General features: G+C 35.8%; 1 long non-coding RNA gene across 1 annotated transcript; it reads right to left on the bottom strand.

Moving 5' to 3' along the window:
* Window positions 1–11,397: 11,397 nt before the first annotated feature.
* On the bottom strand, window positions 11,398–18,290 carry LOC147622264 (uncharacterized). The gene is made up of 4 exons (XR_015269735.1): window positions 18,227–18,290; window positions 17,360–17,432; window positions 11,558–11,608; window positions 11,398–11,471 (listed from the first exon to the last, which is right to left on the bottom strand). It is a non-coding gene; the product is annotated as an uncharacterized LOC147622264 (long non-coding RNA).
* Window positions 18,291–18,756: the final 466 nt, after the last annotated feature.

The raw sequence follows: 18,756 nt of genomic DNA, 5'->3' as shown, positions 1-18,756 counted from the left end.
CTAGATTCAATATGAAAGAGACCACTGACTCTAGAATCATGAAGCAACACATGATTAGATATACGTGTTATTTGATTTTTCACCATGAATAAGTTGTTGAAGCCTCTTCAAATCCACAAAAATTTTGCTCAAGGCATCGTAATCCACTTTAATATCACCCTTTGATTTGTCCTTTAAAACTTTTATTCCCTTTACATGGAAATACTCACTAGACTGACAAGTGATCTTGTATGTGTATTGTTTGTCTTCTTTGCCAATGCAACTTTGTATGAAGGTGGAAGAAAGTGGCTTTTTTTCTCTCTCTCTTATGATGAAGAGCCTCCTTTGTGATGGCATGGATGGACTCATAGCCCTTGTGATTTATACTTGCTTCATCACAAGCACTTTAAATATCATTTGCACTCAAAATACCCTCAATGTCCTTCATGATTTCTTTCATCAAAACATTATGAAATCCCTTGTAAAATTGGGGTCACGAACAATAGCCAACATGTCTTGCTTCCTCATGCAAGCTTTCAAAAGACTCTGGGTATAAGTTTGTGTATTCTCCGCCGATGTATCAATTAAAAAGTTCATGAAATGTAAACATTGAAGAAAAGTGTTAATTGTAGAACTCTTATTTAAATTATTCAACACTCAATAACTCTTATTCACCTTGCCATGATTCGGCTTTTCCTAGAATCATTGCCTATTGCAAGCTATTAATTTTTGATAGCTCTTTTTGGTGTTTCCTTGCACCAACTGGGGTTTTCTTCAAATGATCTAATTTGACTCTAATCTTATTTAATTATTTCTCTTGTTCCTTGATTTGTATCTCCTTTTTATTATTTTTATTCTCTATATTTTACACTAGGTTTGTTAGATCTTCAATATTTGATTGAAGATGCAAATTTGATGTGTATATATGTTGCATGTAAGCCCCGCCACCCACAGACTGTTAGACGTTTACAATATCCAAGAAGCCCATTTTTTCCATCACCAATGTGACGTACTAAACTAGTCACATCAGTGAAATGGTCGATTATCTAAGGTTAATGGGTTACATGTTTCTTTCCCTGAGTCTTAAGTAAAGAAGTGGATGCATTATCTAATCGTTGTCTTATGTAAGGATATTTGATTGATGCATATTCCTCTTTTATATGAATATAAAGATCTATCTTACATTTTCTTGTGTTAGTAATATCTTCTAAAGGAGGCATGGTTTAAATTCACGTCAGATGAAAGAAGGATTAGAGAAGATGAAAGGATGATTAAAGGAAGATGAGGTAGTTATGGTTGAAAATGACCTTGAAAAGGTACTTTTGGGGGTTACATATGATTGAGGGACCCTTTTTTAATTACAAAATGCTTGAAAATTTTAAAAAACCTTAATTTTAGGGTCCCTTATACCCACGTTTTTCAAATTTGGGAAAGAGAGTGGTGTGGGACCACATACATATGCATGAGATATGATGGAAAAGATATAGGGCTTGAAAGAGGTAGTTATTGACTGAAAATGACCTTGAAAAGGTACTTTTAGAGGTTACATATGATTAAGGGAACCATTTTTTATTAAAAAATGTTCAATTTTTAAAATTTCAAAAAAAACCCTATTTTTAGGGTCCCTTATACCCACGTTTTTCAAATTTGGTGTGAAGAGAGAGGTGTGGGACCACATAAAAAAGGAAAGTGGTCTAAGGAATCACACACATTAAAAATTCAAAAATAAGAATGGACTCTAGAAATAGTGGCAACTTTTTCAAAAAGTGAGTGGACCCTTGAAACGTACCAAAATTCTGTTCTATATTCTAACACAAAAGTTTTCAAATCATACAGAAAACAAAATCACTCATACTTCAAAAAAATGAAGATTTTTTCAACAAATCATATTCATTTGTAAAATCCAAAGTAACAGTAATATTCATCCATACAAAAATCTAAAAATCATAGAGAGAATCACCAACGAAAGATCTATCCAATAGGGCCTTTCTCCAAAAGCCCATCTACCCAACCACCACTCTAAATGTCGCAGCTATCTCGGGTATGCCTCTAGTAAATCTCGTCGACTTTGGGTTCTACCAAATGGTTCTCAGAGGGCATAATTCACAATCTCTATCCGACATTCCCTGTCTAAGGATGACTGGCCCGAATTTCAAAATCTCTCTCTCTCGATCCCGCACAAAAAATCCTCAAGGCTCAGGAAGAAGCCCCAAAAAAAATAACCCACGAGAATTAGTAGATTATCATGCAAGAAATCATCAAAGATATAAAATATTTCCTAAAAACATGCGTTCGAACCAAATTAGAGAAGATACGCTAAAAAAAACACTAGAAAGTGGTGTCGAATTTGTTATACCAGCCACCCCATGTGGAATCTCCCAATTATCTAAACTCGAAATTTATTCATCTTGTGACGAACTAAATTTCTTTAGTTCGCCTCTCTGATAAATAAAGTTATCTACACCCTCATGCAAGGCCATTACTAAAAATTAACGGTCAAATTCGTGTTCGGGCCCCGTTTTTCGGGCGCTTGTTGCAGTAATATTTATTATGTAGCCCCCATATGAGTTTCCTTTAGGCTAAACCACTCTCTATGACCCTCTTATACATTACCTAACATGGTTCAGTATAGAATAGAAATCGCATACAAATGACACCCCAAAAAATGCATAAAAAGTCCCAAAATTGACATATCTAAATTACTAAATTTGTGACCATACTTAATCTTTTATGTCATCTAAGTATTTCCTACTATTCAACATTGAATATAAATTCTAAAAAACACTGAATCAAATGGATCTATAAATACGTACATATGAGTATGTTACATTCTCCCCAGGTTAAAAAAAGAGTGCTGTCCAGCGCATGATCTGAGGATAGTGAGTCCTCATATGATCCTCGGACAACCAAGTGGCATCTTCAACTAGATATTTCTTCCATTTTATTAAGAGATTGACTATGTCCTAATGTCTAACCTTCTTAACCCTGCAATCCAAAATTGCTTCTGGTTCTATCTCAAAATTGCCCACTTCCTCTACTCTTGTACTGTCACCCAATAAGTTATTTGGATCAGCCACATACTTATTCAATAAGCCCATGTGAAATACATTATGTGCTTTAACTCCTTCTAGAAATTGTAGGCGATAAGCTTGTGTTACAATCCTCTTAAGTATCTTGAAAGGTCCTGCATATCTAGGTGCCAAATTCTTAAACTTTCCAATTCTTAAAGAATTCTTTGGTTTCACCTTTAAGAATACCATTTAACCTTCATTGAATTCTCTTGGCTTTGTTCTCTTGTCTACATAACTCTTTTGACGAGTTCGAGCGATTTTTATGCATTCCCTTATGTCTCTTGTCTGCATCTCCATTTCATCAAGCATCTGTTTACTTATCTTAACCTACCCAACAACAGGATGATACCATAATACAGGTGACATGCAATCTTGCCCATATAATGCTTTGCATGGAGACATTCCAATAGTAGACTGTGGACTTTTATTGTATGCAAACTCCACCATAATATCCATCCCACTTTCCAATAGTAGACTGTGGACTTTTATTATGTAAGTATCCATCCCACTTTCCAAGTTTATCCATGCAATACATTCTTAACATATCCTCCAAGATTTGATTCACTCTTTCTATTTGCCCATCACTTTGAGGATGATATGTAGTACTCATATCAAGTGATGTCCCAACAACTTTAAAGAATGCCTTCCAAAAATTTAAAGTGAATGGAGAATCTCTATCTGATACTATACTCTTAGGCATACCATGTAACTTGAAGATACTCTTCACAAATATATTTGCCACATCCATAGCGGTATATGAGCTCTTGATAGGCAAGAAATGAGCGGCTTTTGTAAGCCTATCTACCACCACAAAAATGCTGTAACCTCCTTTAGTCCTTGGTAGCCTAGTAATAAAGTCCATTGATATACATTGCCATTTTATCTCTGGTACCAATGGTAACATAGAACGTGGTTTCTTTACATGCTCATTTTTTACCTGTTTGGCGTTTTAGACATTTTGCCACATAATCCCTTACATAAGCTTTCATTCCTGACCAAAAGAAACTCTTTCTAGCCTTAGTGTATTTCTCTTAATCCTGGATGTCCTGCTATGGAAATATCATGAAGGTCATGCATCAACTTGCTCTTGATCTCCACAACATCAGGTATGCATAACCTTTTCTCATAATATAATATTCCATCAATTACTTCATACTTTGAAAATACATCTATTTCCTCTTGTGACTTATATTTCTTTATCAAACTCGCAAAAGCTTTTTTGAAGAAAGAATCTCTTGGAATCTCATTCTTTACGTGTTTTCCCAAACTATTATGTATAACAATGATTACACTCACTAAAGCAACTTTTGGTTTTCTGTTCAATGCATCCGCCACTTTATTTTCTCGTCTTGGTCTATAAATGATCTCAAAATCATATTCCTGCAAAAATTCTATCCACTTTCTTTGCTTTGCATTCAATTCTGCTTGGCTAAACAAATGCCTCAAAGCAGATTGATCAATTTGCAACAACTGAAACTTAGCTCCAAGGAGATAATGTCTCCACACACGCAATGCACAACAACCAATAATTCCAAATTATATGCTGAATAATTCCTCTCATGAGGTTTCAGCTTACATGACTCAAATGCAACCGGAATACTAGCATCTGTTTACAACTAAGAAGGTTTTTCAAAGCTGAGGCAATTTAAGCGCAGGGGCTGTAGTCAATGCATGCCTCAAAATCTGAAAACTCTGCTCACATTGTACAATCCATATGAATATTCTACCCTTCTTTAAAAGGTCCGTCTCATAGGACTTGCTTTATGAGAAAACTCAAAAAATGAAGATTCGGTAAAAATCTGCAAGTCCTAGAAATCCACGAACTTCTCTAACAGAAATGGGAGTTGGTCATTCCACAATGGTGGAAATCTTCTTGGGATCCATTGAAATACCTTCTTTAGATATAATGTGTCCCAATTACTCTACCCTGTCTTTAAAGAATTCACATTTGGACCTCTTTGCATACAACTTATGCTCTAGCAATATGTGAAACATGTTTCACAAGTGACCTTCATGCTCTTCTTTACTTTTTGGAAAACACCAATATGTCATCCAAAAATACCAACACAAAGTCATCCAAGTTCTCTCGAAAAATACCAACACAAAGTCATCCATGTTCTCTCGAAAAATGCGATTCATCACACACACTGAAAAGTAGCGGGTGCATTTGTTAATCCAAATGGCATCACAACAAATTCATAATGCCCAAAACATGTTCTGAACACAGTCTTTGCTATATCACTTTCTCTTATGCGAATCTGATGATAACCAGGTCGTAGATCAATTTTAGAAAATATGCAACTCCTTGCAAGACGATCAAAACGCTCCCCATTCTTGGCAATGGGTACTTATTCTTGATCATTTACTTATTGAGCCCCATGTAATCAACACACAACCGCATAGTCCCATCCTTCTTTTTTACAAAGAGAACAGGAGCACCCCATGACGACACACTAGGCCTAATAAATTCCTGCTCAGTAATTTTTATAATTGCATTTTCAGCTCTGCACAGATAAACAATAAGAATCTCTACAAACAGGTTCTGCACCAGGTATGAGCTCTTTTTCATGATTTGCAAATCTATGCAGAGGCAATTTAGTCAAATCATCAGAAAATAAATTCTGAAATTCTTGAAGCATAGGATGATCATCACCCTTTTTCTGTTCCTTAAGACTTTCTGTCAGCAATTCCACGGCATATACATGACAACCTTTTCTTGCTGCTTTAACAAACTGTATAGCACACATCATTCTAAATTCTACTTCACACCTTTGACCTTGTAAGCAATAATCTTTACCATCCTCTCCAATAATACACACCCGCTTCTCATGACACATTATTCTAGCCTTTCTCGGCACTAACCAATCCATCCCTAAAATGGCATCAAACCTTTCTAAAGGCAACACATGAAAATCTACTTTTGACTTGAGGTCACCTATGAGACGAAAGGTATATTCTTAACATAATCCTTACATGTTTGTTGCTTTCCTGACGAAAGCTCTACCTTAAGCTTCTTTTGACAAAATTGTGTTATTCCTAACTGTTTTGTCATGTGGGGAGATAGAAAACTATGGGTGCTTCCCAAGTCAATTAACACTTGAAAAACATTATTTGCAATCTTGATAGGAATTTTTATAATTGAAGCTCGATTTTTGCCTTACCTCCATGAACAACAGCTTTGACAAGTGCATATTCTTTAATCTCCTTGGCCACAGTTTTGCAGAGTAGTAGCCTTTCTGCTCCACGAGCATTGTCACTACTTAAAAATCCGCGTACATTCTCCTGCACATTTTGTCTTGTTTTTTGATCCTTTGTTATTAGTCCCTCACATTCCTCACATGTTGCTGGTTTGGTTTTGCACTCATAAGTTCTATGACACCTTTGTAAAAAACAAAAACATAAGCTTGCACGTCGCGCCTTTTCTACCATCTCTATAGACAAATATGTGAAAGGTTGATTACCATTCTTCTTCTCCCCAGTCTGCATTCTCCTTTTCCCCAGTCTGGATTCTCCTTTTCTGCATAAAATTCCCCTTCTCATCATAAAGGGATTTGATCTCTTTCTTTTATTTCCAAAACTTTCTTCATTCTTTCCCATCTGTTCATACATCATGGCACGGAGCATAGCATCTTGGACTGTAGTTGGCTTGTTACCCTTTACCAGAAATTTGATTTTCCTGTTTAAGCCATTCATAAATTGGGAGGAGGCTCTTTCCTTTTTTGTGTTCATGAGGGTGAATATTTCTGCAAGTCCCAAAATTTATCATGATATTCTGCAACAATAAGTGCCCTCTGTTCCAAGTTTAAAAATTCATTCATTTTCTCCATAAGGTATTCTAGTGGATAGTAATGCTGAATCATATGCCTTTTTATTAGAGACCACAATGTGATGTCCTCATTCCGTAAGTCCCTATTGTGCATAAAAGACTTCCACCATAATTTTGCAAAACCTTCAAAAAGAAGTACTGATGTCTTTGCCTTAGCTTCCTCACCGAAGTTACATGTTTGAAAATAATCTTCAAGCTGCTCAATCCATGCTTCTACTTCTTCACTCCTCTTTCCCTTTCCATTAAAGGTTGGTAGTGTTCTTTTCTTTGTAACTTGTTTGAGAGAAAAATCATCTACATGTCTTGAATTAGGCCCTGTGCCCACGATAGCAGTTTTTATGGCCTACACTATATCCTGCAACTCTTTAATAGCTCGATGAAGTGAAAGATCGAAACCAACCTGTGCAACAACTCTTGGTTGAGGGCTTATAGGAATTTCACCAAGTTCTTCTTGCTGCTCTTTAGAATTTCTTGCTCCTTGCCGTTCTCGTTGACCGTGTCTATCATCAAAATTTAGACGATCTTCCATTTCCTCATCTTCTCAGTCATCTTTGTCTTCTTCATTCAAATTCATGGAGGCTCGACCGTGCATGACTCTCATTCTTTCCTCCAATTCTTGATTCCTATCAATAAGTCTAATAACTTCCTCTGGACTTACACCCACATGCAATAATCCTTACAAAAGCTCCTCTTCTTGCCCTGGATTGACTACTACTGAATTTGTTTGATGTGCAGCCATCTTGTGACTGTACAACAAAATTGCAAAACAATTCTCAAGAGAAAGAAATTCTTGGTTGTATCACAAAAATAAAAAATAAATATTAGTCATCGAAGACCTGCAATATCCGCAATCAAGTGCATATTGCCCAACCTAGGCTCTGATACCAACTGAAATGTACCCAAATTCTCTTTTATATTCTAACACAAATTTTTTCAAATCATACAGAAAACAGAATCACTTATACTTCAGAAAAATGAAGAGTTTTTCAACAAATCATATTCGTTTGCGAAATCAAAAGTAACAGTAATATTCGTCAATACAAAAATCTAAAAATCATAGAGAGAATCACCAACAAAAGATCTAGCCAATAGGGCCTTTCTCCGACGACCGTCCACCCAGCCAGGGATTTCACTGACGTAAACGAAAACATGTGAACATGTTAATAACATATGTTAATAACACAAAAAATCTTGTGATCACATGTTATATTCACAAAGCTTTCACAAGGGCCTAAAAAAATTATCTTTGTCGGGCATAAAAAATCTTCTTAGGTGGCCACTGACCTGCTATTATGTGAAGATGGTAACATGAGAACATGTAAATAGCTTTTTCCCATGTGTAGCCAAGCTTTTAAGGGGTTCCCAAATGGCAAGTGACCTGTTATTTTGTGAACGGTAACATGAGAACATGTGAATAACTTGTTCACATGTGTTATTATCACAAAAAATCTTGTGATCACGTGAATATTAAATCCCTGCACCCAGCCACCACTCTGGACATCGCGGCTATCCCAGGTATGCCTCTAGTAAATCTCGTCCACTCTAGGTTCTACCAAATGGCTCCCTGAGGGCATAAATCACAATCTCTGTCCGGCGTTCCCTGTCTAAGGATGGCCGGCCCAAATCTCAAAATCTCTCTCTATCTATCCTGCACAAAAAATCTTTAAGGCTCAAGAAGAAGTCCAAAAAAGAGCCCACGAGAATTAGTAGATTATCATGCACGAAATCATCAAAGATAGAAAATCTTTTCTAAAAATATGCATTCGAACCAAATTAGAGAAGATACGTTAAAAAAAACACTAGAAAGTGGTGTCGGATTCGTTTCGTGAATACCAGCCACCCCATGCAGAATCTCCCAAATATCTAAACATGGACTTTATTCGTCTTATGAGTGATGAACTAACTTTCTTTAATTCGCCTCTCTGAAAAATAAAGTTATCTACACCCTCATGCGAGGCCGTTATACCAAAAATTAAGGGTCAAATTGGTGTCCGGGCCTCGATTTTCAAGCGCGCTGGTTGCGGTTATATTTATTATGTAAACCCCCATATGAGTTTCCTTTAGGCTAAACCACTCACTATGATCCACTTATACATTATCTATCATGGATAAGTATAGAATAGAAATTGCATACAAATGACACCTCAAAACATGCATAAAAAGTCTCAAAATTGACCCAAAATTGACATATCTAAATTATTAAATTTGTGACCAAACTTAATCTTTGATGTTGTCTAAGTGTTTCATACTATTCAACATTGAATATAGATGCTAAAAATCACCAAATCAAATGTATCTAAAAATACGTACATATGAGTACGTTACATCCCTCTAGAGTAAAAATAGGAGAGGATCTAGGAGTTACTAGTCTAAAGGGACCCAAAAGTAGGGTATTCTTTAGCTTGTCCCCTACTATAGAGCCAAGTTTAGCATTCTAAATCCAAAAAATTAGCAACTTAAGCTAATCCTTATAGGCCCCTTTTTGTAGTCCATATTTATCCTAATGCCCTCCCTCTCTCTCTCTCTCTCTCTCTCTCTCTCTAAAATAGCATCCTTGACTTTTTTAAATAAAAAATAAAAGTGCTTTGTCATAAATTTTCAGTTGTACAATCATGTAAAAATATTCCATTTATTTTATTTTATGAATTTAAAATTTCAATTCTCATGATAATGTTAAAGTACTCCATTTATTTTCTTTCATACACATGTGAGTCTCGAAAGTACTCGAAGTTTAGAAATTGCAAAGATGTCTACACTACTTTTCTAGCTACCTTACTATGCTTTCACCTACCCTATGACTTGTGTAAGAGAAAGAGTCATAGGTTTGGTCAAAATATATCACTAAATCTTACATCAACCCTTTTTACCACGGTAAAAGAGGAAATCAAAATTTTGAACAAGCATCTTTCTTTCTACTAAAAAATGAACATTTTGGGGGGAGGCTCAGTTAGATTTTGCTATCATTTAAGAAGACAGTTTGAAATTTTGAATTAACTCTTGCACTTGATTTTTGGAAGGTTGCCTTGCCCATTGAAAAGCTATATGTTTTCTTTGTGAAAATGCATATAGAGCAATATTTTTGGTATATTTAATAACAAACTTCGATAGTAAAAAATGTTAAAAATTTACAAACTAGGGTTAAATGATTAAAAAATCAACCCAAAGTGGACCCACATAACAATAAGAGTATGATGGATCTAGGGTAATGGGGACCTATCTTTTGTGGAACGGTATATAGAAAGTACAATTATATGAGTGCATTGAAGGTGGCAGTGCTTGAAAAAAAACGTTTTTTATAACCCTTAAAATTAAAGGCAATGCTTAAACCTAACCAAGATTTAGGCCTAAAAATCTCTAAAAGCCATACAAATTTTGAGATTCAGAACTAAAACTTGTAAATTTCATCCCTTAAAATTAAAGACAATGACGAATTCCAACTAGGATTTTTAAATTTGAGTTGAGAAAATTACACTACAAACACAAGGAAGTAAGTGATAACACTCTTTAATTAGGCACCAATTAGGACTTGGTCTTTTTTTGTCGAAGGGGTACGTTTTCCCCACTGGGGGAATCTTATGGCAGCTCCACGATAGCAGTTTCCACGGCCCATGAAAAATAAGAACGTGAGAGGGTCCAGGACTAACGTCGGCGCTCCTTAGTATAAACACAAGTATTGGACCCGCGCGTTGCTGCGGCCGACAGGTAGAGTTCTAGAAAAAATAAACTCAGTTTCTCCAATTTAGGTCATGTTTTAAGTAAACACAATACATTATTTCAAGTGACTTTATATATATATATCTTAAAATAACATCCATGTCTCGTAGATTTATGGCGAAAACAAAAATATCATAGTAATGTAGCATACAAAGATGCAAAAAAGGACCAATATTACATATTCTCAAAATGCACCACAAAATACGTATTCTCAGTCAGTAATGTCAGAATCAACAAATTGAATTCTTCTCTTGTGAGAAGGATCATTCAATTGTCTCCTCATCACAATACGCTCTCTATTGTAAAGCGGTGATCCATCCCGCACATGCTCTACTATCGATGAATGCAAAGGACCTGCACAAAACGAAACAATGATAAATCAAATCTGCACATAACGACACATCGATAAATAAAATCTCAAAAAAATCTTATAATAGAAAAACATAATCAAAATTACCTCGTACAATAGAACATCGAGTGGATGGTACATGAGGAGCTCTAGTATAAAACGCATAACGAATACCAATGGCCATGATGGATGTAAGAAACACCCACTCATCGGGTACTGAATACCCCTCAAATGATGCAAAGCATCTGTCCATCTCTCTCCAAAACAAATACACACCCCACTCCTCATCAGGAACACCAATCCCGTACATCTCAATGCCTTCGTCGACAACTCTTACCATAAACGTATCAATGTCATGTAATATCCTAAAATCAAAGCATAACAAATAGGTTATACAATTATTTATATATAGGTTCAAAAAATATTCATACAATGCCTAACAATTACACTTATACTTACCCATCCCTATAAGCATCAATCATAATCCCTGCTACGTGACCTGCAGTAATAGGAGCTGACCATAGCGGTGGCTCTGTATACAGATAGACATTAGTATAGAATGTCATGTTCCATACTTTGTAATCAAGAAAAGTTAAGCAAATATAGAGAAAAACTCACGTTCTATCCTCGACAAAGGCATGTCCAATGTAAAGGTAATCTCAGACATGTCTGTAAACAACAAAAAATAGGTACTTTTACCATGGACAAATATGTATAAAAAAAGAAATCACAACAAAATTAATCAAATTGCAGAACTTAAATAAGAAACCTGACTTGTCACTCTGAAGTCATCAAGATCTCCTTATAAACAATATTGTTTGTTGTAGGTGTATAACTTTGAAGATCATCAAATGAACACTCCACATTAGCGTTATCCTCAAGTAACACCTTCACAGCATGAGGAGACCGTGCTCGTGACAACGCGACATACAGTTGTCCATGAGTAAACACTGGAGTCACCAAATACAACCCCAAGACATTTAGGGTTTGGCCTTGTGATTTGTTTATTGACATGCCAAATGCCAGCCGGACGGGAAACTGTCTCCTCCTCATGGTGAATGGTAGTTGGGCCTCGCTGCATATAAAGGTAATCCGTGGAAGAAATACTCTTTCACCAACTTTAGTACCAGTGATGATTTCAGTCTCCAAGACTTTAGAGTGAAAGGCCTTACATATCATCCGTGTACCATTACAGAGTCCACGTCTTGGATCCAAGTTACGAAGCAAAATAACAGGAGCTTCTAACTTTAAAACCAAGCAGTGAGGTGGATATCCGCCCCGAAGGTCGATTGTGTTCAAAAATTCTGTGGAATACAGGAATGAATTTTCATCATTTTCAAGAATTGAATCTGCACTGAAATATTGCTTAGGCTCACCAGGCATTGCATCCAAAGCTGTCTTATTCACAATATCCACTTGACTGTTTATCGGAGCAAGAATAGCACGCTCACTAAAGTATGAAGCATATGTCGTAGTGATAGCCAATTCAGAGTATACCCAATGTACCAAGTCTTTAAGACTCGATCTTTGCAAGACCATATTACTTGGTAGTGTCACCATCGTATTATCATCGCTACAATCCACTCCATTCCCAATATTCATGACCCACTGTTTAAACTCATTGCATCCATTAGTATTGCTTGATTGAATACGCATATTTCCAGCTAACTTTAGAACTTTGATAGAGTTCCATAGAAAGGAACGACACAATGCTGCATTAACAATATCCTCACGTCTTCCCTTCATAATAACAGGCAAGATTTGTCTAAAATCTCCTCCCATTAATACAACCTTTCCACCAAATGGCTTATCTGAGAATAATACATCTTGTAAGCTCCTATCCAATGCTTCAAAAGCATAACGATGAATCATTGGAGCCTCATCCCAAATAATGAGCTTACAAACTCTCAAAACCTCAGCAAGTTGTCCATGTACAGGGATTTTGCAAGTTGAAGAATTGTTTAGCTCCAGAGGTATCTTGAATCTAGAATGTGCAGTACGTCCATTCGCCAAGAGTAGAGAAGCAATACCTGACGATGCAGTGGCCAAAGCAACATACCCTTGTCCACGTACTCGCGCAAGCAAGCAATTATACAAATAGGTCTTGCCCGATCCCCCCGGACCATCCAGGAAAAAAATGTCACCTGCATCTGTCGCAATTGCATGCATTACAGCATCGAAAGCAACACGCTGGCTATCTGTTAATGTTGACTCCATAGCACTTGACAGGTTATATTGTTCCACAGTATCAAAAGATCTCTCTTCCAAAAGCAATGTATTTTCACCCAAGACTTCCAAATCAGTTCTGTTTAGTTCAGGCATTCCTTCAAAATCTGCCAATGTCCGTCTCTGAGCACGAAGAATTTCTTCCAAATGTAGTAGTGCATGAGTTTCAGCTAATTGTTCAATACCAATAAACTGACCCCTGCTTCTTGATAACTGGTATAGAAAATCTTCTATCATTTCTTCTCGAAATCTCTTCCACAATATTCCTGGACAGGAAGGCTCACAAAATAGCAATATAGTACCAAAAAGACATCTCAATTGCAAGGCATTTTGCATAGATGATGCTTCCTCCATACATGCAACCCATTCAGAATCATCTTCCAGTATCCCTCTGGCAATGCAAGCTGCCTTGAAAGAAGGATAGATGTGACCATTGAGCGAACGCAAATCTTCAAATGACTTAGATCCTTTACATATTGTAAGAAGTAGGCGAACATAGTATGCCTCACCTGCCGAAGGAGCTACAAAGTACATGCGCCCTATAGTGTTTCCAATCTTTCTTTTGGTCCATTTCTTCAACCTGGAGTTCCAAACCCATTGTTGAGGGAAATCACCATACAATGTATTGTTTGCTTCAGGATGTTGTTGATTACAGGTAAACCATTCAGTCATAGTAGTCTTGCCTACATTTTCCCTCTGAAAAACATCTGCAATATTATCATCATCTCTGAAGATAACATTATGACCCCCATCTAAGTGTACCTGCAACCGTTGCACATCAGGCTTCTCATTGTGTAAATCATACTCAAAGAGTCTCCAACATGCCTCTGATGCAGAGACGTAACGTGCATCCAAATACCTCTGAATCTCATCGACTACGCAAGCAGCATTAACATCCCCACCTTGTACAGTGCTAAATCTTATTGTTGCTCTGTCATGCCCCTTGTATATGTACTTGTAAAGATATTTCACTGCTGCTATTGTTGAGCATATTTCCACATTTACATGAGCATTATATGTGACTGAAAGATAAGGGTTATATGGCACAACCCATCTATTATCAACATTACACTTTTTCAATGCCACAGTTCTTCCATCATTTCGACGCATATACATGGGGTAACCACTCTCATCCACAGTAGTCTCTTGTGCAAAAGCTCGTGGATAGTTCCTTGTGCATTTCCCTTTATCCATACAAATTGCACTTGGATTGAATGGCCCACAGGGCCCATGGATATTGCAATGCAACACGACATCATGCAGAGCAGGAAACATTTGCTTGTCAGGCAATTCGGCACATACTAATCTATCATAGTCTTGGACAGTCTTAGGTTTATAGGCACTATCCAAGATCAATAACGTGTGTGAATGAGGCAATCCTCTTTTTTGGAACTCAATGACACTCACATATCCAATCACCTTACCAAAGAGGTCCTTCTTCACGATATTTTTCATCATATCTGAATGTTTTTGGTGAAATACTCTAGTAGTCAAATCAGGCCGGTCACATGCACTTTGCCCCGGGAGTAAAGCATCTAATACCTCTGGCCACTTTGGGTTACAGGTGAAAGTAATGAATAAATCGGGCTTGCCCTTTGAACGAACAATTGCCATGGCATCCTGATAAAGTTGATACATTTGTCGTGGCCCACCAGTAAAACTGGAAGGTAACACTATTCTACTTCCCACTGTCCTTCCTGCAATACCACTTCCACTTCCTTCCACATGAAGCATGTCTGCTAAACCACTATAAACCTCTGAACGCAAACTTTTTTGATTATGGCGTAGCCAAGATAATCGTGACTCTTCAACACTGCAATAGGCATCAACCATAAACTGTTGCAACAACCTTCCACCACGTAGCAAGCATGCATTTGTATCTGGGCGAATTTGCAATCGATAAGCATAGTATTGTCGTTGAGTCACACAATGACCATTTCTCAATGCACTCACTTGTGCATCAGCATAAGGGATTCTCAAGTGCCATCCATCCTCCCCTCTTGGAAATAACATGACGTACAAAAGAGGCATATAGCACCTATGCAAATTAGAGATGTGTTTGCATGTGCCTTCTCGAGTATGCAATAAAATATCACGACGACCAACATTATGATCATCACCTTGACCAATCATGATACCAGCAATCTCGGAAGCTGTTGGCATTGAGTACTGCCTAGATGTGGATTTCGTCTCACATATAGTCATTTTCAAATCCAAACTTGGATTGTCACTCAACATTCTTCCCACATACTTAAAAGCTTGTGCAAATGGATTAGAAGTGTGCATCATCGATTGAAGTGCTTCTAGGGTTGTGGATTCCAATCCATTCATGACACCTAGTCGATTTTGTAATTCGTGCTCAGTATCAAACACATACAACTGTGCAAACTGTGGCTTAGGATTGTACATATTATTGGGGACCAAGGACCCAATCCGATGATAAACAGTCCCATGCACCTTGAAAGTATAGACACTACTATTATGAAAGAGAGAGTCATCTATTTGTGCACCCAATGATGAAAAAGCCAACACACTATTATAAGCCCTGATGTTTTCTCGAAATTTTTTACTTGTAGTGTCACTACCAATCAAAAGAGACCTTAATGGCTCAGGTGGTTCAGCAAGTGAAGGAACAGACACACGCCCATGTTTACAACAATATTTGCCAAGAACCTGTCCACAACTCATCTTCTTTTCACTTGCCCGTAACTGTGCTCCACAAAACCGACACTCATGTGTCATCCCTCCTAATGAGTGACTTAAAGTGCACGAATATACCAAAGGCCAAGTAGCTGCATGTGTACCTTGTACGGGCGGGAGTTCATGGAGGATAGACAAAATCCCTCCCTTTCTTTTTTCAAATACATAAGAGGTAATTTCTTCGATACTCTCCCTTCTTATTGTATTAGCAAATGGTACTTCTCTCTCTTCATGGGAAAAAAAGGAAGACATTGTAATTGCATTACCCTCATTTACTCTTCTAGCTGCATTATAAGAGGTCCTATTTCTAGCGATGAAGCGACGGTACCTTCTTGTAAGTCTCAAACTTTGAACCAGTGATATCCCTGAATAAACTCCACTTGCCATTTCCCTTGTTATTTCTTTCAAAAGAGTCCTATTCCTAGCAATTTCACGGCGAACACTTCTAGCACTCTTGTTAGATATCCTTTTATCTCCACCCAAGGCAATTTGAGACCTCTTAGTGCTAGATTGAGGTAAACACATCAAAGTTTCTTTTGCTACTTGTCTTTGTGCACAAAAGGTATCGTTTTCTGCAAGAATCCTATGAGTCTCTTGCATCAATACATCACCGGTATTACAGGTAACATTATGCATCCTTGCATCACAACAATGAGGTTCACTATCCCTTGACTCCTGTGCACATTTTATTTTTTCATTTCTTCTTCTTTTCCTTGGAGCATTCAAGGAAATGGTCTGAAGAGGACACCTCAAACTACGTGTCTCTACCATTCTTGCTATAAACCTAATTCCATCATAAAATAGTAAAGTCATTTTCTTTATTATAAAATAGTAAACATTGAATAAAAATAACAATATTTTTTCTATGATATTTGTGTATACACATAATATACAAATCCCTCATGAGATTTTCTCCAATCTTCACATACATACTAAAAGATTATAAAGCTCTCTCTCTCTCTCTCTCTCTCTCTCTCTCTCTCTCTCTCTCTCTTGGGATGTATATATATATATATATATGTATATATATATATATGTATATATATATGTATATATATATATATGTATATATATATATACATATATATATATACATGTATATATATATCTATACATATATATTTACATGTATATATACATCTATATATACATGTATATATATATATGTATATACATGAATATATACATGTATATACATGAATATATATATATATATATATATATATGTACATGTATATATATATATATACATATATATATATCTATATATATATCCATCCCTTTGACTCAAGCTAGATTGTGCTTAAATGCAGGTAAGTAAATGTCATAAACTTATTTGATCTTTGCCAAGTTTCATCTTTTCTCATGAGCATTAAAATCCTTATGCTCTTATCAAACTATATCGAACTATTCGTATTTAAAAATCATAAATTCTAAAAATAAACATACAATTAAGAAGAAAAACAAAAATAAAGCAAAGTTTTGGTAGCTTACCTCAAAAGACTAAGGAAGAACCAAACTATATGACAAATCAACAATATGGCAGCCCTATGAAAAGCTAATGTACCTACATTGATTCACAAAGTAGAATAGATGAGAGCTCTTTCCATCCCCTTAACTTCATTTCACATTTTTCCTTAAAACTTACATATATAAAAATAACAGACAAAATCTATTATCCTAAAACATTACACTAAGGAAGACCCAAACTATATGACAAATCAACGATATGGCAGCCCTATGAAAAGCTAATGTACCTACATTGATCCACAAAGTAGAATATATACATCTATATATGCATGTGTATATATATGTATATATATATATGTATATATATATATATGTATATATATATATATATATATATACATGTATATATATATCTATACATATATATTTACATGTATATATATATATACACACACACACACACACACATATATATATATATATACATCTATATATTCATGTGTATATACATGTATATATACATCTATATATACATGTATATATATATATGTATATACATGAATATATACATGTATATACATGAATATATATATATATATATATATACATGTATATATATATGTACATGTATATATATATATATACATATATATATATATCTATATATATATCCATCCCTTTGACTCAAGCTAGATTGTGCTTATATGCAGGTAAGTAAATGTCATAAACTTATTTGATCTTTGCCAAGTTTCATCTTTTCTCATGAGCATTAAAATCCTTATGCTCTTATCAAACTATATCGAACTATTCGTATTTAAAAATCATAAATTCTAAAAATAAACATACAATTAAGAAGAAAAACAAAAATAAAGCAAAGTTTTGGTAGCTTACCTCAAAAGACTAAGGAAGACCCAAACTATATGACAAATCAACAATATGGCAGCCCTATGAAAAGCTAATGTACCTACATTGATCCACAAAGTAGAATACATGAGAGCTCTTTCCATCCCCTTAACTTCATTTCACATTTTTCCTTAAAACTTACATATATAAAAATAACAGACAAAATCTATAATCCTAAAACATTACATATATACTTATAAAAAGACAATAACAATGTCACAAATATTACAAAAACATTATAAAATCAACATCCAATGTCTTCCAATGACCAAACCAAGCTTAGAAATCTCTCTCTCTCTTCCCCCCATGTACATATAAGAGACAAAAAGCCATAAAAAGAGAATTTTCTATAAAAAAACCATTAAAAGAGACATTCTCTATAATCTCCATATAAATACTAAGAGATTATATCCACATATATAAATCAATCTCTCTCTCTCTCTCTCTCTCTCTCTCTCTCTCACAACAATGATATCTGAGAGACAAAAAGAACCATACTTATCATTCGAGTACTTAGA

This window comes from Cibotium barometz, chromosome 29 (assembly GCF_041138505.1).
Source record: "Cibotium barometz isolate CiBa-2024 chromosome 29, ASM4113850v1, whole genome shotgun sequence".
Taxonomy (NCBI): domain Eukaryota; kingdom Viridiplantae; phylum Streptophyta; class Polypodiopsida; order Cyatheales; family Cibotiaceae; genus Cibotium; species Cibotium barometz.
Note: the sequence above shows the minus strand (reverse complement) of the source record. Positions and strands in the feature narration are given on the sequence as shown.